Below are 27,416 nucleotides of genomic sequence, written 5' to 3' on the forward strand. Positions count from 1 at the left end.
TCAGTTATTCCTTGAGAAAATTTTTTTTTAGTCTAGGCTATTCAACTACTTTTGTTCACCACAGTGGAGATATGGCAGTTGATCAGACAGAGATTAATTATTTCTAGTCTCTCCATCTCTGTTTTCAGAGAGAGCTGAAATACATCTGGAAAACAAAACCACCTATATGGACGCACTGATTACTCCGCACCACTGTTTTTCAACCGTGGCACATTTAAGATACAAGGACTTCAAATCCCAGAATTCTCCAGCTAGCCATAGTAGAAACCCTGTTCTATACCTTTGAGTGAAATGCAGCCAGGCAGCTTGTGTTAAATTTATATTTACCAACAAAGAAATAAAGGGAGACTAATATACATAGATCTGTTTGGGATGTGGTGGCTCAGAGGCTAAGATGCTGAGCTTGTTGATCAGAAGTTGGGCAGTTCAGCCGTTCGAATCCCTAGCACCGTATAATGGAGTGAGCTCCCATTACTTGCCCCAGCTTCTGTTAACCTAGCAGTTCAAAAGCATGTAAAAATGCAAGTAGAAAAGTAGGGGTCACCTTTGGTGGGAAGATAACAGTTTTCTGTGCACCTTCAGTGTTAAATCATGTAGGCCACATGATCATGGAGACATCTTCGGATAGCCCTGGCTCTTTGGCTTTGGTACGGTGATGAGCACCGCCCCCTAGAGTCAGGAACGACTAGCACCTGTGTGCGAGGGGAACCTTTACCTTTAGTATAGATCTATTTCAAGCTATTTAGGTCTCATCAGCTAGCCATACCCTTCTGGGATTCAAACCCAGGCTACATACATACAGTATTAGGTAGAGGTATTAACCTCCACCTCACAGGCTCTCCTCCCTTTGTAGGCTATACCAGGGGAGATATTTTTTTATCAGGGCAACCTGGTCTACTCAAATATGGGACAGAGCATATTACTTCTGCTTTTGTGTTTCAATCCCAATCCAGGAGCCTTCACAGGTAGTGGTTTTCGCGACAAACTATTTTGGTGTTAATTTTTTATTTACCGACAAAGAAATAAAAGGAGACTAGTATAGATCTATTTCAAGCTATTTAGCTCTCATCAGCTAGCCATACCTTTCTGGGATTTGAACTCAGGCTTAAAGGTTAATACATCTATCTAATATGTAAGTAGCCTGGGTTGGAATCCCAAAAGATGAAAGTGGTATGCTCTGTCCCATATTAGAGTAGACCAGGTTGCCCTAATAAAAAATACTTAGCCAAGCAGCAAAGAGGACATTTTCCCTACCAATGTAGTAGACATTAAAATTATACCAAGGAAACAAAAAATGTGAACAGTGAAAAGTGTACAAGAATTCAAGCATCTGGAAAGAACTCCAAAAACATCACTGAGAAGGTGTGGATCTGAGGTGGCTCAGTCAACAACCCTAAATGAACTGTTTGGAAGGTAAATTAATGCAGATTCATGCAATTCACACTTCCCCAACAAACTGAATTTCCTGTTGATATGCATGTAGTTACTTATTTCTTTTAACAAATCAGAAATGAACAGAAGGAAATTAAGGCTGGTAAAAGTAGAAATCAAGTAAAATGAACATCTGTAGAGATTCTCTGTCATCAAGATCTTGGTTGTTCCAAAGGTCAACTGGGGGAAACTGGACTTTTTTGGTTTTTTTTTTCTTTTGAAGATGTTTCACTTCTCATCCAAGAAGCTTCTTCAGCTCTGACAGGACAGTGGGGAATGGAAAGATTTATATTCTTTGCAGACAGCTGGTCATTTGGGATAAATGACTCCCTTTGAATGAAGTGGGAGTAGGAATGGATTTCCGGGAAGGGGGGGGGGATACACACTACAGAAACCAGGAGAACCACTGGGGTGAACCTGAGGACACAGAAAAAACCTCCAAGTGCTTCAAGGACCCTCTAAAAGGATGCAAATGACCAGCAAGGAATATAAATCCTTCTATCCCCACTATCCTGCCAGAGCTGAAGAAACTTCTTGGATGAGGAGCTAAACGTCTTCAAAAGATAAAAACAAGAAAGTCCAGTTGCCTCCTGAATAAGCACCTTTGGGACAAGGAAAATGAACCCATGTGATTTAAAATCTTATCCATGTTGCCATCAATCTGAAACTTCCATCCTACATCTCCATCCTTTTCTTCACATTTGCTTAGTATACCTCATTATTGGGTCCTGACAAAGGGTCTGGGACTGAAGCGGCTGGGTCCCATTGGCCAGCACGAACAGCTAGGGTCCTTTCAGTGAAGGAGAAATGATAGAGGTGAATGGCTGGGGGCGGAACCCTGGGGGTGAAAAAGGGGCGGCGAAGGATACGAGGACAACAGTCCCATTCCGCTCCTTATTGGAGAAGCTGAATTCAAAGTAAGAGCTGAACAGTTTTATCATTTCTTGTCGATTGTTGGAATGCTGCAATCCTAACTGAGCACTTGGTATTTTGAACGTATCTGTTGATTTATTGGATTTGAAGAAACCATTTACCAACTTCAGACCTTTATTCTTTGTAGCATTTTTCTGTAATTCCATGTTATCTTGCTCTTGCTATCCTTCTTTCCAGTGAGCAGATGGTTTTTGTCTTGTTTTGTTTAGTCTCCCTAAGCTTTTTGTGATGCAACATTGACTTCTCCTGATGTGTTTACTTCCCTGCTGGAATTGTTTGCAATTGTGTTTTAGTATCATGTATCCCGTGTGCTGAACACCTTTACTCGTTGGCATCCTACTTAATTTTGTTCTGAGTTAATTAAAACCCATTTTCTTTAAGTCAGTACATTTGAATACATTCAACTTTAGTTTTGCTTCAAATAAAGAATTCCTGCATTGTATTGTCACTTTTCTCCAAAGTTCCTGGTACTTCTCCTTCTTCACCTATTTTTGCTCTACTAGTAAAGCATGCCTACTTTAAGTCCATTTCCCAAAAGAAAAGGTTACTACCAAGGCTGGTCAGGAATTCCTGGAAGAATTTGTCTCCCAACAGATGTTGGCATGATTAAAGCTTTCATCACTGCTACTATAACTCTCCCAAAGATCTACAATTTGCTTTCAAATCTTTTCTTGGTTTGGCAGGCAGTAGACATTAGCAATAGTATTGTATTGGTTCCTTACCTTTTTTTTCTTACTTCTGGTAACTTTAAATCCAGTTAATCTAATTTTATCCTCTGTAGGCATAGCATTAAAATGCCTTTAATGTTAGACAGATGTTTGCCTCATTAGTCTTGTCATAATTTATTTTCACTGACAAATGTACTTAATAGGCTTCAACTCCATTATAATGCTTTAATCAAATAATACCAAAGCCAAAGTATGAATATGTATAATGCTGTTTATAAAAGGCCAAATTAAACACTGGAAAAGTATGAATAGTTTTTCAACTTCTTCCTTAAAAGAAATTTTAAGGGTGCTTCAAATAGTGAAGGAATGGTAGGATGGGCAGAACATTTTCTGTTCAATTTGATATTTTCCTTGTTCAGCTTGTCCTTACAGAACAAAAGGAGTATGTATGTATGTATGTATGTATGTATGTATGTATGTATGTATGTATGTATGTATGTATGTATGTATATGAAAGATAGATATGTTTAGAAAGATTTTGAGAAGTAAGTGATACAGATTTTGAAATCAGTATTTATTTTTCCTTTCCTCTTTCCTTCCTTCCTTCCTCTTTCTTTTTCTTTCTCTCTCTCTCTTTCTTTTTCTCTTACTCTTCTACTTCTTAACGGAGTCTGCTCTTTATAAAGACTCTTGAAATATTTTTTCCTATCAGTTACTCTTATGATTTTTTAAAGCATTTACTAGCTTACTGATAGTGGAAGAGTGTGTGTTTCCTTGATCATTTAAGACATCAATATGCCGCTTCCATCTCTCACTATTATAACGTGTAGCTCCAACTAAAAATAAGTTTTCTAATTTTCCAGTTGAAAAAACTCAACTCAGGAATACAGAAATATAAATAGCTTGTACATTTGGGATAGAGAACTCAAACTGAAGCAACATTTGCTCTCACTTGGCCTGTTGTTCTAATCTTAATAATCACTGATGTGTTAGCCCAGTCAGTGTATGGAGGGGAAGATCAGTATATTTGCTATTGATCTTTTTTATATATATAATAGTTTTTGTAGTGCTAGCACTATGACTGTAATAAATGAGAATAAATAAATGAGGATTTGTTTTATAGGTTTGCCCAAGCCAGTTATCAAAAGGCAAAGCCTACAACTTCACAATAAAAAATAAATGAACTAGGTATATGAATAAATAGACAACTAATTGTAAAGAGTCCTATTTCATATGCCACAGAGGTTTTGCTATGAAACCTATCTAGATTTGCTCTAAGTAATCTTCTTATATGCATTTTAAAAAGGCAACCAAGGACCCAATCAAAAGGAGGAGAGAAAAACAACCTTTCTGAACTGAAAACACTTTTCTTTTCATATGAGGACAAAGGTGAAGAAACATCTCCTTTATTTAAAACGCTGTGTGGGTGATCTATAGCTAAATCAATACCACAGAACAAAGATAGGACAAAAGTCAAAGCGATCAAGTCAAACAGTAATAACATAAGTTACCAGACTTGGGTGAAGAAGTAGACAAAATGCTTCACACTGCAGAATTGGTAACATTCATCTCAATGAAGTGTAGCAATTAACTTCATCAAAGCTTCTTGTGATGCTTCTAAAATTTCTATTAAGCATAGCAATAATGCTTAGATTTATATACTGCTTCACGGTGCTTTACAGCCATCTCTAAGCAGTTTACAGAGTCAGCCTATTGCCTCCAACAATCTGGGTCCTCATTTTACTGACCTGAGTCAACCTTGAGCCATGAGACTTGAACTGCCGAACTGCTGGCAGTCAGCAGTTAACAGAATTAGCCTGTAATTCTGCATTCTGTGCCACCACGGTGCAGCCACCAGCATCTCCCAATAAGTTGTTGAAAATGTGGAAATTAGCTGGGGAATGTTTCTGTGACAATCTGTAGTAAGAAGGTGGATCCCCAAGGAGAGGGGTATATTCTAGAGGAGTAAGAGGCAACTAAGCTTAGGTATTATGTTTGAGACAAATAGTTTCCAGAGTATATAGCAGATGCAGACAGTGGAGTCCATACTCTGGCATGATATTATCTATGGCCCAGTGGTTGGATTGCAGTACTGCAGGCTACTTCTGCTGCCTGCCAGCTGCCTGCAATTTAGCTGTTCAAATCTCACCAGGCTCAAGGGTGACTCAGCCTTTCATCCTTCCGAGGTTGGCAAAATGAGGACCCAGATTGTTGGGGGCAGTAGGCTGACTCTGTAAACTGCTTAGAGAGGGCTGTAAAGCACTGTAAAGCCATATATACCATATTTTTTGCTCCATAAGACACACTGGACCATAAGACGCACCTAGGTTCAGAGGAGAAAAAAAATCAGGTGGAGCCTGAGAGGACCCCAGATAGGTGTCCTCTCATGTGCCAGCTCTGCCTATTAACTCTATCAGCATTTGTTGCATAAATTCAAATCCAGAAGCACATATAGATAACTGATGCAGCAGGATTCATTAACTTCTTTATATATACATAAGAATAGATGAATAAATGTACAATACCAACAGGTGGTTCTTCCAAGTAAACACAAGGCAGAAGAGGCAGTCACAAGCAGCTAGTTTCATTTCAGCAGACAAGCCCAGACAGACTGCTTGTTTACTTTTCAGAGTAGCATACTGCTTTCTTCTTAACTTTCTGTTTCAATTCTCTGCACAGACTCAGATCTGTTTAAGCTCCCATTAGCTGACTTAGTTGCTATGCCTATTCATTGGCTGACCTTGTTCCCATGTCTCTCCCAGTCATGAATATTTTAACAGACTCCTGCACTGTGGAAAAGAGACAGAAGAGGTGGGCAATGACAAAGACAGAAGAGGCGGGGTTCAGCACTGTAAAAGAACCCCGCTGCGGCGGCCCAGCTGCTATTCACCAAAGGACTGGCACCCTTTCCACCCACTTTTTTTGGGGGGGGAGTGTGTCTTATGGAGCGAAAAATACGATGCAATTAAGTGCTATTGCTATTGCTATAGGTGTGAATGCAAGAACTCAGCCTGGAAGAATCATATATGTCAGTGTTTTTCAAACTTTTTTGTGCAAAGGCACACTTTTTTCATGAAAAAAATCACGAGGCACACCACCATTAGAAAATGTTAAAAAAATTTAACTCTGTGCCTATATTGACTATAGGCAGCAATGTTCCCTCTAATTTTTTTCTGAATTTTTTTCATAGATGTTTCACAGAGCAATTGATTTATAGGATCTGAATTGGAATGGAGAAAAATGGTTTTGTGCATGAGTGTGTATGTGTGCGTGTGTGTATGTGGGTTTGAGTGAGCGATGGTTCCGGTAAGGGAACTGTGCCTATTTAGAAAAGAAGGTAAATTATTGCAAACATGATATATGTTTCTAGAGAGAGAGAGAGAGAGAGAGAGAGGGAGGGGAGGGAGAGAGAGAGAGAGTATCCCTCCTTCCTTCAGCCCAACACACTCTCGCTGGCATCCCGGCCAGACGAGAGGGACTGCAGAGGGTCTCCCTGAGTTTATGGCAGCGAGTCAGGGCTGGGTCAGCTTGGGCACCGCAGAAAAGCAGCGGCAGCCAAAAGGGGAAGGGCAGGAACAGCCTGAAGCCACCCCCACACCAGCTAGAGAGGGTGCTGTGGGCTGCAGGCGGCGGCGAACAGGAAGGGAAGTGAATGGCAGCCAGCATCCCTGCCTTCTTCCTCCCAGAGCCGCTTCTTTGCCAGCCTCTCAGCTGATCGGTGCCAGGCAGCCCCCGCGGGGCGAGCGCTGCCGGGGGGAGATCCGGGGGAGAGGAGGGAAAAGGCGTCCCGAACAGAAGTTTCCCTTCTCCTCCCCCTCCCGCTGACTTCTCCCCAGCAGCGCTCGTCTCCAGCCGCAGCAACCCTGGCGGCCCCCAGGGAGACTGAAAGGGGCACAGCACTCTCCCAACCGCCGAGGAAGGAAGAGGAGCCGGCCCTGGGCTGTTGGGAGAAGTGCCCTAACCCTCCCTTCCCTTTGTGTGTGTGTCGCATGCGCAGTTGGGTAGGGAATGGAGTGGACATGTGGGGGACCAATGGGAATTCTCCCTTCTGCAGCGTCATCGGTCTTCGGGCAGAGTTTTCCTTGATTTCACCAATCAGAAATCAGAGTTCAGAAAGGAGGGAAGGGGGATATTTCCAGTCACATTTAAAGACTTTCAAAAACACTGCGCTGCACTTTGAAACTTGTGCGCGGTGTTTCTTTGTTACCTGCGCGGCCGCTCACGCGCGCAGCTTAGAGGGAATGCTGATAGGCAGGTGTTTTTCCCACGGCACACCTTACACTATGCCACGGCACACTAGTGTGCCGCGGCACAGTGGTTGAAAAACACTGATATATGTCATTCTCAGTTTTGGCCCTATTTTTTTCCCATTTCTCTTTTAAGGAGGAAGGGGCATACACATGGGTGTGCAAACTTGTGTTTTCAATGAGAGTGATTTATATGTTTGCCACAGAGAATGACTGTTAATGGAGATTGTAAATTTTGAATGGGGTATCTTATTTAACAGGTGGGTAAGAGTAACTTAGAGGGATGCGGTGGCTCAGTGGCTAAGATGCTAAGCTTGTCAATCAGAAAGGTTGGCAGTTTGAATCCCTAGTACCGCATAATAGACTGAGTTCCTGTTACTTGTCTCAGCTTCTGCCAACCTGCCAGTTCGAAAGCATGTAAAAATGGCAGTAGAAAAATAGGGACCACTTTGGTGGGAAGGTAACAGCGTTCTGTGCGCCTTCGGCACTTAGTCATGCTGGCCACATGACCATGGAGACATCTTCGGACAGCACTGGCTCTTTGGCTTTGAAATGGAAATGAGCACTGCCCACTGGAGTCAGGAACGACTAACACATATTTGCAAGGGGAACCTTTACTATTAAGAGTAACTTAAAGTTATTTGAAGTAATACATCTTTTTTTCCCACCTGGCCTTGTATTTATGGGGCGGCGGGGGGGATGTGGTTTATAGAGACATGTGTAAATACATATGTATATGTAGCTTTGTGTTTGACACATACATTCACTTGACGTGCATATTAGTGGGAACATAAAAGCTGCAAGGCTGATAGCAGTTGCATTTGGCAAATCTGGTTGACAGATTTGGGAAGTTGGGTACCTGAGAATTTTTCTGTTTTATCATGTTATGGTTGATTGGTTGATTGTATGTTGTTCAGAGCTGATTATCTTAAATTTAGGATTATCTTCATTTTGAGCAAATACAATATATAAATCTGCCAAATCCTGATCAATTTCCCATTAAACATGCAGGAGGAAGATGTATGCAGATTTCTATTAGAGTAATTGCATATGAATATTTATATGCTTTCCTGACTTTGCATATTGTTGGAAGTAGAAGTAAATCTGGCAATGAATTAAATTAGAAATGACTGTGCCTACAAATATTAAATATAATTGAGAATGAATGGCTATAATGAGAAATGTAAGCTTTTAGTTTACGTTCATTTAAGAAATTGTGACAGGTTTGGAAAAGTAAGAGATAAACTGCTAACATTATTTTTTTAATGCATCTTTTTGTTCCCTTGTGAGAACTACAACATACTTGAAGTATTTTCTGATAGAATTAATCCTTTAAATTATGTTCACCCTTTGGTCAGATCATTTTAATGCCATTTTAAACATTGTTTCAGTTTCTGCGTGATAGTATTTCAGAATATTGATTCTGTTTAGCAGCCAAAAATTCTGTTTTGCCAGACTGTCTCCTGAACTCTGTTGACACATATGGGTTAGTTTCATGTACTGGCCTAAACTGTGATTTTTTCAAACTGTATTCATAATAGCTGATTTTATGTATAATGTTAAACCATAAACTGTGCTTTGCTTTTTTCACGAAAAGGGGAAAAAACCAAGATGGATTTGCTACAAGAAGAATGAAAGAGAAAAAGAAGGGATGGAACCAGAGATGGTATTCAGCCAGTTCTGACAGCTTCTGGAGAACCAGTAGTGGAAATTTTGAATAGTTTGAAGAACCGGCAAATAGGCTGGCCCCGCCCTCTCTGCCTCCCAGCTGATCTTCTTTTGTTGCCCTGAACTAGAGAAAGGAGCTGGAAAGCAGGTTAGTGAGGTGGAGAGGGAATGGGGATTTTGCATTAATCTTCCCCCAGGAGTGGGGAAAGAATGGGGATTTTGCAGTATCCTTCCCCCGCCGTGCCCACCAAGCCACGCCCACCAAGCCACACCATGCCCACCAAGCTTTGCCCACAGAACCGGTAGTAAAAAAAAATTTGAACCCCACCACTAGATGGAACTTCCTGGTAGGAAAAAAATATGAAGGAAAGGCAGGACAGAAGAGAGATTAGCTTTATTTGAGTATCATGATTATATTCATCAATACAAGAGCCATGGGGGCGCAGTGGTTAGAATGTAGTACTGCAGGCTATTTCTGCTGAGTGCTGGCTCAAGTGGTTGACTCAGCCTTCCATCCTTCTGAGTTCAGTAAAATGAGGACCCAGATGGTTGGGGGCAATAGGCTGACTCTGTAAACTGCTTAGAGAGGGCTGCAAAGCACTGTGAAGTGGTAAATAAGCTTAAGTGATATTGCTATTGCTACAAGCTTAACCCTAGCCAGTTTCAAGCAGCTGCTAACCTTTGAGCTAATCTTCAGAGGCATTAAAATCCCCCACAAAATTACTTGGAAAGAGAAAGAGGTCATACCCCATTGTAAAATGTAGTACATATAACTAGACAGGCATATTTTCCCTGGCATTGTCAAATATGTTGCACACTTACAATGTCAGAATATTGTATTATACTGCAGCACTTATTAGAGAGCCAGGATCAGCAACAGCTCACTGTCATATGGATGTTCACTTGCAAATGTGCATCAGTTCATTATTACATTCTGTGTCAAATGGCTTTGGCTATCTCTAGTGAATTAGGAAAGTTAGAATCTAATTCAGCTATTCCTTCTGGGAGTCGTCAAACATGATTCTTGTTATAGCTAGACAGCCATCGGCCATGCTAGTTAGGAAGTGACAGAAGCTGCAATCAGACCTACCAATACAGTAGCAGCTTGGGGAAGGTGGATCTAATTCAATTTTACAGATGTGAGCTACTGAGTTTGAATTGTTGAATCAACTGATTTACACAAGGCAGACAATTTTCCAAGTACAGACAACCTAAGATTGCCATCTGGGTGAGTATTCTGTGACAGAAATCAAAAGTTCCTGAGCATCAAGAATATTTTATAGAAAAGCAACTATTCCTCTATGGAATATTCCCCTACAAGGGCTAAGAACAAATGCCATCAAGTCATAACAAGTATTAGTATCAAACATAAAAACGCTGCAGGCTTCTGCTTTATTATTTCTATGCAGTAGGGCTGCAACAGTCAATGGATGAATCATTCAGTCATGCAATATTTTGCTTAAAAAAGGGACTGTTATATTTAATCAAATAAGGTAGCTATTAAATTCATTAAGGCTTAAAATGAATTATTCTCAATACAACCTCTTGTCAGTACAACTTTAACAGCCATTCCCCATTTCTTTTATATAAGGAGTTGTTCTGACCTAGGCTTCCCAAGAGCATGAAGCAAACTCCTTGTCCTGACAAAAAAACCCTTTTATTAATTTACTGTGAATTCTGCTCATTCACATCCAGCAAAGTCTTTCAAGGGAGGATTTACAGTCACAGACCTTCTCTGGCTTGGAGAGCTGCCAGGCCGATATCTGCAAACCTTGGCAACGGGTCTCAGAGAGTCATGAACTAATTAAGCGAACTTATTGTCTCCTGCAAACTCCACTCCCCTTTCGCTCCTCTTTTATTTCCTCTGGAAGGGCCATTCATCATCCACCTGGAGCCTTATGCCCAAGTCGACCCTTATTCCTTAGCTGTTCCTTTCATCTGGCAACTCTGCGCCTGTGCATACTGGGAACAGGCTCCAGCTGTTTGTCTGCCTCACTGATGTCTGACTCTGAAGGCAGCTGATAACTGGCATATAGCTCTGGCCCCCTCTCTGTCTCTGACACAGAGCCCTCATCAGAACCTTCCCCAGACTCCAGGACTGGCCCATGTTCCTTCCCAACCTCCTCATTGTCCGAATCTGCTGCCAGCTTCGCTGGCTGGCCACAACAGGAGTAAATGCCTACCTTAGATATGACTAGAAGAAACAATTCCCGTAAGAAGGAGCTGTTGCAATTTCCAATTATTACTTATTTTATGTGTGGAACAGGAAGGATTCCTCTTTTGTCACGTATACCTTGGAAAGTAGAGCTGTATGCAATATTTCAGGTATGGAACATTCCAAGGTAAGCAGTTTTATTTTCAACCCATTCCTAATGAACAGTCGCATAGAATGTGCCTGTTTCTCAGCCACCATGTTTCATCCAGTGTCTGTAAACATTTCTAAAGCAAATCTGAAATTAAGATTTATAAATTCTTGGAATATTTACAGCACTAAGAATTAATGCCTTTCCTTGATCTTCTTTCCTTGCCTTTTCTCATCTATGCTACAGTATGTCTTTTATAATGTAAACCTAGGGACTGTTATTATCTTTCTTTTAAAATTAATCTATAAAATAGTCTGGGAAACACTTTTGATAAATCAGCTAGAGTGCGCTGGGTCATGTGAGAATTTTCTTAAAATTGAATTCCTACAGACGTTTCTTTGATGGTATGCAAATCTATGCAGATTCAATCACTTAAAAAATATGTGATTCCTCTCCAAAGATCATATTTCTATGGATGATGTAGCTCAAGCCTTATTTTTCCCCAGGCCATTATGATGATGAAAATGGACAGACAAACTATTTTATAATAAATAAATAAAATGGCTGTGTGTGTGTGTGTGTGTGTGTGTGTGTAACTCTGGAATGCCTCAAGCAATTTCAACCAAACATAGTACACAGATGACTTACTCTCTGGAGTAAGTGGGGGTAAGACACCCCTAACACCCCTCAGGGTGTGTGTTCAGTTAAAATACAGCCTGTTGTACCATAAAATGGCTTCTACTATACAGCGCAGTGGAGTTGCCATGGTAATGGCTTCACAGTACTCCACAAGGGGGCTCCCTCTGGTAAGGGAGAAAATCCAACATTAGAAATTATGTTTGGCCCGGACATTTCCCACTATAAATAAATAGAGGAGCAATGCAGGATTATCAGCTTTTGTGTGTGTGTGTGTGTGAGAGAGAGAGAGAGAGAGAGAAGGGTGGGAGGGAGGGAGGGGGGAGGGGGAGAGGGAGAGATTAACCTGTAGCTTCTGAAAGTGACAGGGTGGGGTTCAAACCAATTGAATTGCAAGCCAACCGGAGTCGCGGAGTGAGATTGGTGCTTTAGAAATTGGAAAAAATAAATAAACAAATAAATAAATGAGAAACCCAGATTTAATCTTTTTTCCTAATCAAAGACACAAGCAAACCATCCCCAATGGAAGCTAGAAGTCAACAGAAAGTTCCTCTCTTTCATTCTATACAAGTGAAGAAATTTTGACTAGGACGGTTTGTTATCAAGTAATTGTTGCAAACAAATAAATGAAGAACATCTTCAAACAGTTTCAAACAGGTTTCTTTTTAAAAAACAAATATTTCTTTAAAAAAAATTGTTCCTCTCCCTTCCTTTTTTTGCCCTCTTCTCCTCTGCATACACCTCAATCTCCTTCTGAGAGGTATTACTGTTCTGACCTAAGCTTCCCAAGAGCATGAAGCAAACTCCTTGTCTTGACAAAAAACTCTTTTATTAATTTATTGTGAATTCTACTGATTCACATCCAGCAAAGTCTTTCAAGGGAGGATTTACAGTCACAGACCTTATCTGGCTTGGAGAGCTGACAGGCTGATATCTGCAAAACGTGGCAAGGAGTCTCAGAGAATCACGAACCAATAAAGCGAACTAATTGTCTTCTGCAAACTCCACTCCCCTTTCGCTCCTCTTTTATTTACTCTGGGAAGGGACATCCATCTAGGCCTTACTCCCAAGTCAACCCCTGTTCTTTAGCTGTTCCTTCATCCGGTAACTCTGCACATGCGCACACTGGGAACAGGTTGCAGCTGTTTGTCTGCCTCACTGATGTCTGACTCTGAAGGCAGCTGATAACTGGCATACGGCTCTGGCCCCCTCTCTGCCTTTGTCACAGAGCCCTCGTCAGAGCCTTCTCCAGACTCCAGGACTGGCCCACGTTCCTCCCCAACTTCCTCACTGTCCAAATCTGCTGCTATCTCCACTGGCGGGCCACAATAAATACTTCTTGTGAAATTGGCAGCTATGTAAATTTGATTAGTTAATAAATAAATAAAGCTGCTGCAACTGCACAGCAGTTTGCCTTTGAAAATGAGCCCGTGATGAGCTGAGAAAGAGGGAAGGAAAGGGCAAAGATACTCCAAGTGGTAATCCCACCATCTGTTTAAAGTGCGCTCTTCTAAAGCTTGCTTCTCCTCCCTGAGAGTCTAATTATGAAGTAATTGGTGTTATCAGGCTTACGGTCATTAAAAAATCCCAACAACCATAACAACAACACATACACACAGCTCGGATGTAATGATAGCCCACCTGGCAAACAAGGAAAGCTCTCTTTCTAACTTCACACTACTTAGTAGTCAAAGCAGGAATCCTCTGAGAACTAGGGATGAAGGGAAAGTCTGACAGGAACAATGTGCTGAACCAGAGACAGCTACTTTCAAGGGAATGGAAAGGAGCAATCAATTCTCACCATGTAGCCTCTCTAACTGATACTAAAGGACATTTTGCCCTTTTTTATTTTTAGGGAGGGTTTTTGTGTCCAGGGAAAATAGTATTTTACTCCATTGGTTGTCCAAAGTCATATAAAGAAGGAATGAGCGTTGTTGTTTTTTAAGTGCACAGAAAAAATGGAAAGAATCTTTAGACAGAAGCAAATCAATAATGTTCAACATTAATATACATGGGCAGACCCACATGCAACAGATATTCTTAAGACCTAATGTTTCACAGGTCGTCCTTAACTTGCAAACAAAATGGAGGTCGCAATTTTGGTCATGAGTCACGATAGCGATTAAGTGGGTCACCACATTTACACACCCAATTTTACAGTCTTTTCTGAGGTGGTTGTTGAGCAAGCATATGGGTGTTAAGGGGACCCACTGTTTGCTATTTTTGCATTTTGCCAGAAACCCGACGTAAAAACCAGTTTCCGACAAAAAAGTACAAAATCTCAGCAACATGACCATGGGACTCTGCCAATGGCTATAAATATGGGACAGTTGCCAACTACCCAAAATGCACTTATGGGGCCATGAGGAGAGGGACGATTGTTGGAACCTCAAATCCAGGCTATAAGTAGCCTTTTTCATGGTCTGTCATAACTTTGGATTGTCACTAAGCAACCTGCCATAAGTCAAGGTCCACTTGTTCACTTTTAAAGGATTCAGTCTCACTGAATATTATTAATAGTATTGGTAATAGTATGAATAGATGCATCTAAAGTTATTTTGTTGGACTGCAATCCAGTATAAGTTTTAAAAGAACTACAATTTTTCCTCAGGGTGGATCTTATCTAGCTAGAAAACCAAGGAGTCTACGAAATACCATGCAAAATCTGCCCTGCAACATACATAGGACAAACGAACAGGAGAATAAATGCACACATCACAGAACACAAGAATGCAGTAAGAAAAAAAGAAAAAAACTTCCTCTCTTTTCCAGCACCTTAAAGCTATAGGACATGAAATTAATTTTGAAGGAACCAAATTAATCTCCAAAACTGAACACTTTAAGAATATGTATGTATGTATGTATGTATGTATGTATGTATGTATGTATGTATGTATATAATAAAACATGGTAGCTCCTCAGTGGCTAAGAGGCTATGCTTGTCAATCAGAAAGGTCAGCAGTTTGGCAGTTGAAATCCCTAGCGCTGCATAAAGGAGTGAGCTCCTGTTACTTGTCCCAGCTTCTGCAACCTAGCAGTTTGAAAGCATGTAAAAATACAAGAATAAAAATAGGAACTTTGGTGGGAAGGTAACAGCGTTCTCTGCACCTTTGGTGTTTAGTCATGCCAGCCACATGATCACGGATACATCTTTGGACAGCGAGTTGGGAACGACTAGCACATATGTGCGAGGGGAACCTTTACACACACACGTGTGTGTGTGTGTGTGTGTGTAAAGGTTCCCCTCGCACATATGTGCTAGTCGTTCCCAACTTGCTGTCCAAAGATGTATCTGTGATCATGTGGCTGGCATGACTAAACACCAAAGGTATGTATGTATCAGGGGTGGGTTTCAACCGGTTCACAGCGGTCCCTGCGAACCGGTTGGTCGGCGAACCCGGAAGTAAGTAACTTCCGGGAACGGCGAAGGGCGCATCCGCCCGCCCACGCTCCTTACCCAGTTTTGACGAGTTCTGCGCTTCCACGCATGCGCAGGACGCATACAGCGCCTGCACGATCCTCCAGGAGCAGCTGGAGCATCGCACAGACGCTAGTACGAACCGGTTGGAACAGGGCGAGAAACCCACCCCTGGTATGTATGTATGTATCTATTTGCATTTCGCAGAAAAGGAAATTTGGTACAGAATCCTGACAACTGGCTATCTATAATTTAGCACCAAGTTTATCTCTAAGTACATGGAGATAAAGCTTTCTTGATCTTCTTACTAATTATCCATTGTTGTGCCCACTTTCCTGGAGAAGAATATATGCACCAATGTTTTAAACTGGTAATATTTTATAACTTCTATAACCGAAATGTCTGATAAATTCTAAAGAAATCAGGAATATGATATTCCAAGAAGCAGACTGGTATGTTCTTTACATATGTTATCTTACGCAATGTGACTGTGACATTGTGCTCAAGCATCAATTTTTCACTGTTAGAAAGAACCAATCAGTAGTTTTAAAAGGAAAGCACAATGAAACTAATTTGCTGAAATTTATTCAGCCTAAAGCAAACAGATTAACGGGATGCATGTATAAAAATAATACTGTGAAATTTTGGTCACCCTAAAAGAAAATAAAGGATGAGGACTTACCAACTGGCATGAATGTTTGTCTTTGCAAGAAACAAAGGGGTTGCTAACTAAGTAAAGTAAAAGAAATAGTTTTCCCAAGGGGAAATTCAAACAAGCAGCTGGTTGATGGAACTTCCATTTTCAGACATTTGGGATCAAATCCCAATAAATATGAAGGGTGATAAAAGCTACGTTGCAACATTAAAATATACATATCTGTACATTGCATATTTCATTCCTATGAAATATACATGTACAGGCAGTTCTCAATTTACAACTATTCCTTTAATGACTGTTTGAAGTCACAACAGCACTGAAAAAAGTAACTTAGGACTGTTTTCAACACTTATGGCCATTGAAGCATCTTGATGGTCACATGATCAAAATCCAGGCGCTTGGCAACTTACATGTATCTATGAGAGTTGCACTGGCCTGGGGTCACATGATCACTACTTGTAGCCTTCCAAGTTGGCTTCTGACAAGCAAAGGTAATGGGAGAAGTCAGATTTATCTAACAACTGCAGTGATTTGCTTAACAACTGTGGCAAAGCCAGGCAGAACTCACTTAACAATTGCCTCGCTTCACAGTGGAAATTCGGGGCTCAATTGTGGACATAAGTCAAAGATCACCTTTACCTATCTCATACGCAATACAAGTGAAGTGTTTTCAGAAATTCAAAGTGTTCTACATTATTGGTTTCAGCTCTGAGCCTGGCGATTTGGTTGCAAATGTTTCATTCCCATTCAAGGAGAGATCTTCAGTGGGCTTTGGATTGTGCTTGTCTGGGGGAGCATTGGCCTTTAAATACCTTTCTTAATCCTGGTCTGATTTCGGGTTGTTTGATTGGCTGACTGTAGTTGCTGAGTCATAGTCCTTGGTTTAAGTACCATCTATGTGATGTGCTGGTGTTGTTGTTCCGATGTCTTCTGATGATGTCATGGTCTGGTTTCGGGTGGATTTGATTGTCTGCCTGTGACATGGTCTGATGTCTGGTGGTCTGTCGAATTATAATTTGGGTTTGCAGCGTGGTGGTTTGTTGGTCTTTAAAAGCTGCTTTCAGGATCGTGATTGGTGTTCTTTCGTTCTGAATGGTTTTCTAATTTGGGTCGATGTCAATGTGCCTGTTTATTGATTTATTGGATGAAAACCAGGCTTCCAGGAATTCCCTTTCTCTCCTTGACTTCACCTGGGTAACAACTGTAGTCCCAATTAGATCAAATTTATGTCATTTTGTGTATTTGTGGCTGGACATGAGGGATAGAGGGTCATGTCTCTTGATGGCCAGGAAATGTTCATGCAGTCTCGTTGATAGCCATCATACAGATGGTACTAAAAACCAAGGATTATAACTCAGCAACCACAGCCAGCCAATCACACAACTCAAAATCAGACCAATACAATACAATAGCAGAGTTGGAAGGGACCTTGGAGGTCTTCTAGTCCAACCCCTTGCCTAGGCAGAAACCCTAAACCGTTTCAGACAAATGGCTATCCAACATCTTCTTAAAGACTTCCAGTGTTGGGGCATTCACAACTTCTGGAGGCAAGCTGTTCCACTGATTAATTGCTCTAACTGTCAGGAAATTTCTCCTCAGTTCTATGTTGTTTCTCTCCTTGATCAGTCTCTACCCATTGCTTCTTGTTCTACCCTCTGGTGCCTTGGAGAATAGTTTGACTCCCTCTTCTTTGTGGCAACCCCTGAGATATTGGAACACTGCTATCATGTCTCCCCTAGTCCCAAGACCAAGTCTTAGAAAGGTATTTAAAGGCAGTGCTCCTCCAGAGCAACCCAATCCAAAGTGCACTGAAAACGTCAAATGGGGATGAAACGTTTGCAACCAAATCGCCAAGCTCGGAGCTCAAACCAACAACATAACTACCAACCCGAGCTACTGATATTCAAAGACATATCAATGTGTTCTATGCTGACACTGAAAACAAGTTCAAAATAAAAATAAAGAGATTAAAGTATGATAACAGGGAGAACATTACAACCAGGAATTTGAAAACTATTTGAAGAACAAAAGAGTAAAACATGAAAAAATGTTAAGCTACAGCTTTGAGCAACATGGGGTTGCAGAAAGGAAAAAAAAATAACAAAACCTGCTAAATATGAAAAGATGCCTTTGGTTTGATAGAGGTTGTCAGTCGATCTCTGGGGAGAAGCACTTAAGATACTTACCTCTCAAAATTGTTTGCCTACAAAATATGCAGATAAAATCTCCTATGAGTTGAGGAAGGGGAGCAAACTCAATCTGTCACAATTAAAGGTATGTGAGTACAAAACGTGTGTATGTGGCTTTAAAGCAAAAAAAAGGGGGAATAAATTAAATTGCAGAACCCAATTAGGAATAATTCTGGGCTATCAAGCAAGAACAAAAGACTCCACTTTGAGATTTAAAAACTAGAAATTAAATATACGGAATGAAGTGCTTGCTTGTTTTATTGAAGAAAATATGAGATGCAATATTTATTTTTATTAACAATACTTGCTTGAACCAAGGAAACTGACAAAGGAAAGCAACATATAATATATGTAATAGTAGTTGATTGCTTAATTAATTAATAGTTAATTATTCATTAATAATAATTTCATAGTTAATTACAGCCAGAATGGCTGGCTCAGGAATTCTGGGTCCATACATCGTAAAATCGACACAGTTGGCCATCTCTGATGTACATCTTTTGCTATGTCAAGATCTAACTATATGTGAAGAGGACCAGCTTGAATATAATGGATAATCCAAATAAGGAACAGAAAGTAAAACTTCTTCGGGATATTAGTCACTATCTCAGAACTGATTTTTTTTTTTAAAAGCAAAATGGAAAGTACTTGTTCAATCAAGGAACACGATGGCTCAGTGGCTAAGACGCTGAGCTTGTCGATCAGAAAGGAAAGATCAGCAGTTCAACAGTTTGAATCTCTAGTGCCACATAGCGGAATGAGCTCCCATTACTTGTCCCAGCTTCTGCCAACCTAGCAGTTCGAAAGCATGTAAAAATGCAAGTAGAAAAATAGGAACCACCTTTGGTAGGAAGGTAACAGCGTTCTGTGCGCCTTCGCCGTTTAAGTCACGCCGGCCACATGGCCACGGAGAACGTCTTCGGACAGTGCTGGCTCTTCGACTTTGAAACGGAGATGAGCACCGCTCTCTGGAGTTGGGAATGTCTAGCACTTGTGTGTGAGGAGAAACTTTACCTTTACCTTACTTATTCAATCAAACCCAATAAGTAACAAGTCTTTTCCCAAATTGCAGTCTAGAAAAGTAATTATTACAGGTTAACTGTGAGTAGACCTGACACAGCCAGTAAAGGCAGACTAGTGAATATAAGTGTCTGTTAGCTAACCCAGAAATATCAGACACCCAACCGCTATGTACATGCTTAAAAAGAGCCATGCCTTTTATTTAAAATACTCTGTAACTAATGATCCAAAACTTACTGGATGTACAGATTTGGCCTGAGGTGAAGATAAATCTGATAGGAGGTCAATTTACAGGCCATATATTTATTTTGACAGAGGGAGTAACTCATTGCCTGGTACAGCATGAAACAAAGCACAGTAGCCGTTGCCCTCTATGGTGGTGGAACACTGCACTGCAGAACAAGGCAGCTGTGAGGCTGCACAAGCTATTGCTGGACTTCAGAAGACAAAGGAATAAAGTCTGCCATTGTTTCCTTCCTAGGACTGGCAGAGTTGACTGGCCTAAGATCATCCAGTTGGCTATGTGCCTAAGACAGGACTAGAAATCTCAGTCTCCTGTTTCTACATAACATATTTGCATCTTTTGTATGTTTTTCAGGAGGCAAATGAACTTTCTTGTTTTTCCTTTTGAAGATGTTTCGCTTCTCATCCAAGAAGCTTCTTCAGCGCTGACAGAATAGTGGGGAATGGAAGGATTTATATTCCTCTCAGACAGTTGGTGTCCTCAGGGTCACCTGAGTATTGCTCCTGGTTCCTGTAGTCTGCAATTTTCCCTCTGGAAATTCATTCCTACTCCTACACTATTCAAAGGGTGTTCATCTTTCCCTGCAGTTCATGCCTCTCCTACACTCTATCTTTGCACCATTTTGCCTCTTAACTGTTTTTGATGACTGTTGATCAGGGGTGCGACTCTACTGGTTTGGACCGGTTCAGGCTAATCGGTAGCTCTGACTATCAGCTGGGAGCAGTGGTGGGTTGCAGGTGGAAGAGCCGAGGTGGCGCAGTGGTTAAATGCAGCACTGCAGGCTACTGCTAGATCAGCAGTTCAGCGGTTCAAATCTCACCGGCTCAGGGTTGACTCAGCCTTCCATCCTTCCGAGGTGGGTAAAATGAGGACCCAGATTGTTGGGGGCAATATGCTGACTCTCTGTAAACCGCTTAGAGAGGGCTGAAAGCCCTATGAAGCGGTATATAAGTCTACTGCTATTGCTATTGCTATTGCTACTCCCCGGTACAGGCATATCAGAGCCTGCCCGGAGCACCGGATACTGCTCTGGTATGATGCTCCAGAGGGCCCACCCGCCCATCCAATCTCCTTTCCTGTCTTTTAAGGCTTCCACACTTCTGCGCATGCGCATGGTCCGTACAATGCCTGGGCAATGCTCCACTGAGCAGCTGGAGCATCATGGAGGCTCACGGAGGCAGTAAGACACACGCTGCCTGGGCAATGCTCCACTGAGCAGCTGGAGCATCATGGAGGCTCACGGAGGCAGTAAGACACATGCACGCACTGCAAGTGTCCATTTGGACATCGCCAGGCCTATTCCAACTGTACCGGTTGGACCGAGATCCAGAACCCACCACTGGCTGGGAGTGAACTGGTTTGCTCCGACGATGAAGTGGGCCCTCCCGCCCCTGTGCTTAACTCACCTATATCTTCTCAGCTGAGTCACACACCAGAGCAGATTGCCGTTTTCCTCCCCAGCAGTAATGCGGAGGGGACTTTTCCTCAAAAGTGTGCCCGCGCGCAATCACCAAACCGGTTGTTAAACCGATAGGATCCCACCACTGTTGCTGATCTTTCATAATAAACATTCAAATATCCCTGCTAGCTGCTTTGAGTGGCATGTGTGATTGTTCTAAACGGCTGTGATCTGGGAGCAAGAAACAAATGGGAGTGGCCCGATGACCAACCAAAACTGGAAATTGCCCGTGGAAATTTCGCCACATATAGCGGTGCCCCGACATTATGCCCACTCTCTCGTGGCATTCTGAAAAATGCTGGAAACATTTATGGACAGGACAATTGTACATCGGGTAAAACTGATTTTACAAACTTTTTTTGTGGTGGCTGTTAAGCAAGCACCATGGTCGTTAAGCAAACCTATTCTTCACTGAGGATTGGTTTTGACAAAACAGAAAAGTAAATGCTGGTTTTCCACAAAACTGAAACATGACCATGGGATGCTACCAGTGGTCAAAATTTCAAGCTGGTTACCAAGCAACTTACATACAGTCACAGGATCATGGGGGGTGGGAGGGGGTGGGCATTGGAATTTCAAAAATGGATTATAAGCACCGCCAGGAAGCTGCCTGAGAACTTTGAATAGTCGCTAAGTCGAGGACTCTATATTTCTTTTTTATATATATTGTCATGGCTATAGGGATTTCAGCAGAATACAAATAAAGCGTACATCATAGAAAATAAAATGCCCAGATATGATTTGGGAAATATTAATTTTCGGTGGAAACTTCCCACAGCGTATACAAGTATGTTTCATAAAGTATTCTGAATGAAGATCACTGTTAATAGCTTGTGTTCTTTTAAAACATCACACAAGTTAAAAACATCACACAGGGTAGGGTAAACGTTCCCCATTGTTCTCCATAGCAAATTATACTGGTGTTACTCTGATAAGCAAACTGTCAACAAATAAAGCTTGTTTTATTATTGCAGTTTCATGGCTGTCGCCTCAGTTACATTTCTGCTAGTCACACCAATTGTTGAAATCACAGCCTGAAAATAAAATACAGTAATATAAAGTACTATGAAAGCTGTCTACTAACAAGGCTTCCACGCTTCCCTTTCTCTTGGGCTGCTCTTCCTATAAAGCAGCATTTCCCAACCTTTCTAGGTTGGTGGCCTGATTGCGAGAGGAAGAGAGAAAGAGGGGATGGTTCTGTATGAGGGGCAGGCACATGTGCACGCCAGAGGTTGTATTTAGCAGGTTCTGACCAGTTCTGAAGAACCGGTAGTGGATGTTAGATATTAGCAACTGTCATAATGGTTTCTACCAAGGTCCTCTGTTCTGGCGGGAACAGAGGTTCAATCTCATTGGTCGAAGGGTCTGACAGCTCTCTATAAAAGGGCTGCTGTCAGACTGAACCTTCGCTGGATTGTACATAGTTTTTCTGTTACAATAAAGAGCTGTTGTTGCCTAAGCCTGAGTGTGCCTTTCCTTTACCCTATCTAACAGCGGAAATTTTGAGTAGTTCGGAGAACCAGTAAATACCACCTCTGACTGGCTCCGCCCCCATCTATTCTCTGCCTCCCAAGTCCCAGCTGATCAGGAGGGAATGGGGATTTTACAGTAACTTTCCCCTGGAGAGGGTTGGGAATGGAGATTTTACAGTATGCTTACCCTGCCATGTCCACCAAGCCATGCTCACTAAGCCACACCCACCAAGCCATGCCCACTAAGCCACACCCACCAATCCATGCCATGCCCAACAAGCCATGCCCACAGAACCGTAGTAAAAAAATTGTATTCCACCACTTATGCACGCGCCCATGACTTCATTTGTGTGAGCGGTGGGTTCACACAAATGAGTAGAGCTGCAAACGCTGGTGCCAGCTGTGAGAATGAGTGGGGTTGCGAGTGCCACCGCCTCTTATTCATACGAGTGGGCCTACAAGCACTCATGCTGGCCACAAGCACAAGTGTAGCTGCAAGTGCACTGGCCTGCCACTCACACAGCCCAGTTGTAAATAGACCATGGCCATGTAGTGGCTGCAGCACACAAGTTGGGGACCTCTGCTATAAATCAGTAGTGGGATACAATTTTATTTTACTACCGGTTTGGTGGCCGTGGCTTGGTGTGCTTGGCAGCGGAAGGTCACTGCAAAATCTCCATTTCCTCCCTATCAGCTGGGACTCAGGAGGCAGTGAATAGATGGTGGGGGGGGGGGGAGGCAGTCAGCGGTGGTATTTCCTGGTTCTCCAAACTACTCAAAATTTCCCTAACCAGTTCTCCAGAACTGGTCAGAACCTGCTGATTACCTCTGCTATAAATGATATACTGTCAAAATAATTCTGTGGTCTGCTGAAGGAGCAGTTAACAAAATCATTTGGGTTTTGTGCTGGATTTACTATAGCCTTTATTATCATTGTACATCATGAATACCACAAACTTGGTTTTAGCCTCACTGGTGCAATCCATGATAACAAATACAAGCAACGTGAGTAGTATAAAGAATAATCCCTATGCAAAGAATTGTGGGGGGGGGGGGGGGAGAGAAAGAAAAAGAAAAACTAGTCATACGTTTGTGGTTGTGGAGTGACTGTGGTTGTGTTTAAGAGTCTGACAGCCCAAGGATAGAAACTATTTTTAAACCTATTTGTTTGGCTGGCTATCCTTCAATGTCTTCTGCCCAATGGTAGAAGTGCAAAGAGACACTGACCAGGGTGTGAATCAGCTCTTAAGTATCTTTCTTACTCTGCTAAAGCAGCGAGATCTGGCGATGTCATCCAGTGGTGTCAGAGTGCAACCAATGATTTCTTGTGCCGAATTGATCACCTCTCTGTAGTGCCTCCTGGTCCGCTGCAGTTAAACCAGCGTACTATACTGTAATGCAGTATGTGAGGACACTTTCTATCCTGGACCAATAGAAAGAGGTCATCAGCTGTTGTTCCACCTGATTTTTTCACAGGACTCAAAGGAAATGACTGGTTTCAGATTTCATAACTGAGTGAGGTTTTGAACTTGTTTTAGTAATAATGCATATGTTTTAACTGGGTAAAATTCATTCCAAAAAGGAAAGACTAGGGGTGACATGATAGCAGTGTTCCACTATTTGAGGGGCTACCACAAAGAAGACGTGGTCCACCTTCCAAAGCACATGAAGGCAGGACAAGAAGCAGTGGATGGAAACTAATCAAGGAGAAATGCAACTTAGAACTAAGGAGAAATTTCCTGACTGTGAGAACAATTAACCAGTGGAACAGTTTGGCTTCAGAAGTTGTGGATGCTCCATCATTGGAGGCTTTTAAGAAGAGACTGGACAGCCAATTGTCTCAGATGATATAGGGTCTTCTGCTTGAGCAAGGGGTTGGACTAGAAGACTTCCAAGTTCCTTCCAACTCTGTTATTCTGTTATAAGTTTGTTAAATGTGGCCATATGCACCTTTTTTTTTCAATCATCTCCTTTCCTTCGCTTTGTATCTTCTCTACACCAAATCTCCTTTGCCTCATCACTGCTTCTTACTTCAACTATCTTGTTTCATTTATGAATCAACCCAGTTTATAAGCAGCACACAAGATAATCTTTCCTTCAGTGGTTGAGGGTACAATTGTAAATATTACAGAGAAAGATGCAATACTGTGGTTTTCAAAGTGTTGGAAACAACTGCCCGAAGGACTGACTATTTTCTCACTTCTAAAACGTTAGTTAAAATAAATGGGAGCCATTTCAGCTTTGTTCTTGAGCAAATTAGCATAAATGTCCCAGAATTGCTTGGTGAAACTAGAGTTGTAATTTGAAAAATCTTTTGCTGATGGCATTTTAAGTATACAGACTCTGCATGAATATATGCATGCTAATATGAGGTTGCGTTTTGTTTTGTTTTTAAAGTAGATTAAGTCACATAATTTCCCCTCCTCTTTAGTGTCACATGAGCTGTCTCCTTTGTGATCATCTAATATCTCTATAGCAACTACACTAATTATTTGTATAGGAAAGTAGCATCAGAAAAGTATATTTTTAGATAGCTTTTAATGTGTAATTTAACAGCAGGAAACTCAAAGCAAGCCATTCCATGCCAGCTACCACTTTAAGACCTACAAACCAGAATTTTAACATGTCTACTTATTTAAGTCTGCTTTCAGACTTTCACTTTTTAAACTCTTTTAGGCACAAATACATGCATGCATTCCACTTTGGTTTTTTTCCCCAAGCGATCCACATTTTCAGTGAACAGTGAACAAAAAACTTTTGTCCAGAAGGCAAGGCAATAAGCAATGGATGGAAATTAATCTAAGAGAGAAGCAACCTAGAACTAAAGAGAAATGTCTTGACAGTTAGAACAATTAACCAGTGAAACACCTTGCCTTCAGAGGTTGTGGGTGCTCCAACACTGGAAGTTTTAAGACCAGACAGCCACTTGTCTGAAATGTTATAGGGTCTCCTGCTTGAGCAGGGGATTGGACTAGAAGACCTCCAAGGTCCCTTCCAACTTTATTATTCTGTATACTACTAAAAGGTATCTTGATTTAGATATCAAGATAATCAGGGCACATATTATTCTGAAAATCTATAGTATGGTTTTATTTGAACCCTATTCTTAAATTTCAGGGGATTTAAGATGACCCTATCTCAAAACTAAAAGTTTTGAATGGAAAAGTAGTCTCAGACCAGCATTCAGAAATTCAGGTAGCAACACAGAGTAAGGAATAATTTTCTTAACATTCGCCAGCATTTCCAACTGTGTTCTTGAAGCTTACTTCAAGAACACAGATATTTGACTAGGCTCTGGATCCAGATAGATCTTGACAGACTTGAACACTGGGGCCTATCTAACAAAATGAAATTCAATATAGAGAAAAGTAAAGTCTTACGCTTAGGCAAGAAAAACCAAAAATACACATATAGACTGGGTGAAACCAGGCTTAATAGCAGTAACTTTGAGAGGGATCTTGGAGTCTTAATGGACAACCAGTTAAATATGAGTGGGGTGGCAGCCAAAAAAGCCAATGCAATCCTAAATTGCATTAACAGAGGGATACATCAAGATCAAGTGAGGTACTAATCCCACTCTGTAAAGCCTTAGTAAGACCACACCTAGAGTGCTGCATCCAGTTTTGGTCATCACACTACAACAAGATGTTGAGACTCTAGAAAAAGTGCAGAGAAGAGCAACCAAGATGATTAGGAAACTGGAGACTAAAACATATGACGAACAGTTACAGGAACTGGGCATGGCTAGTATAGTGAAGAGAAGGACCAGGAGAGACATGATAGCAGTATTCTAATATTTGAGGGGCTGCCACAGACTGGAAGGGGTCAAGTGCTTTTCCAAGGTACCCAAAGGCCAGACAAGGAATAATGGATGGAAACTGACCAAGGAGAGATTCAACTTAGAAATAAGGAGGAACTTTCTCACAGTGAGAGCAATCAACCAATGGAACAGAAGTTGCCTTTGGAAGTAATGGGAGCTTCATCACTGGAGGCTTTTAAGAAGAGATTGGACTGCTATTTGTCAGAAATGGTGTAGGGTCTCCTGCTTAAGGAGGGGGTTGGACTAGATGACCTACAGTACAAGGTCCCTTTCCAACTCTGTTAATCTGTCAACATCAGAAAAGTACATCCATGGGAGGGATCTCATTGCTCTAATGTTTATACACGAAGCATATTCTAATGAGGAATCTGAAGAAGAATGGGATGGTTTTATGTGCAAGATCACAGACAGCAATGCGTAGTCCAAGTGAATATTTCAAACTCTTTTGTCTAACTAAGGTCAACGTAGTCATCCCTTAAACAGAGAAAAATGCTAAAGAGAGGGTACTGCCCTGTTAGTAGTCTTACACCATGAAAGTTTGTTCTTTTTTTCCCCAAGAAATTTCTGGCAAGAATCTGCATTAGTGAGACTCAAATTACAGCTGTGGGAAATCAAAACACCATAGAGCATGGATGTTACAGAATGCAATTAAGCTTCTGCACAGAGCACAGATGAAAGGAAGGAGTGAGTTTGGATTTTTTAAGCATAGTTGCTCAATTTGTGGCCTTTTGATGCCAGAAAGAAAAAGATTCACTGCCTTTTTAAGAGCACAGATAATCCTGACTTGCCACTGCTGTACTTAATTATTCACATCGAGAGAAGCAATGAAATGAATTGCTACACTTTTTTTGAACAGTAAGTGATGTCCTGTTGTAGAATGAAGTGCATAAACACAGGAGGGCGGCTCAAATGTGTTCCCCCCCCCCAAAAGGCAACTGGATTTGTTTTTCGTTGAAGATGTTTTGCTTCTCATCCAAGAAGCTTCTTCAGTTCTGACTTTAGTTCTTCAGTATGAACCGAAGAAGCTTCTTGGATGAGAAGTGAAAAGTCTTCAAGGAAAAACAACATCCAGTTGCCTTTTGAAAAAAAAGCACCTTTGGGGCAACCATGATCTGGATGACTCAGAATCTCCATAGAAAAAGGAGGGAGGGGCTAATTCCCAGAAGGCAAAGAGACAGCAGAGCTTGGAATACCTGGTAGACAGGAAAAGGGCAAAGGGCCCCCCTCCCAAAAAATTCACAGAGTATATC

At 41.5% G+C, this 27,416-nt stretch overlaps 1 protein-coding gene across 1 annotated transcript in view; it reads right to left on the reverse strand.

Annotated features, from left to right (window-relative positions):
• Window positions 1-27,416, reverse strand: part of GUCY1A2 (guanylate cyclase 1 soluble subunit alpha 2) — a 241,801-nt gene that overhangs the window by 97,026 nt on the left and 117,359 nt on the right. The window lies entirely within an intron of this gene.

This window comes from Thamnophis elegans, chromosome 6 (genome assembly GCF_009769535.1).
Source record: "Thamnophis elegans isolate rThaEle1 chromosome 6, rThaEle1.pri, whole genome shotgun sequence".
NCBI classification, from domain to species: domain Eukaryota; kingdom Metazoa; phylum Chordata; class Lepidosauria; order Squamata; family Colubridae; genus Thamnophis; species Thamnophis elegans.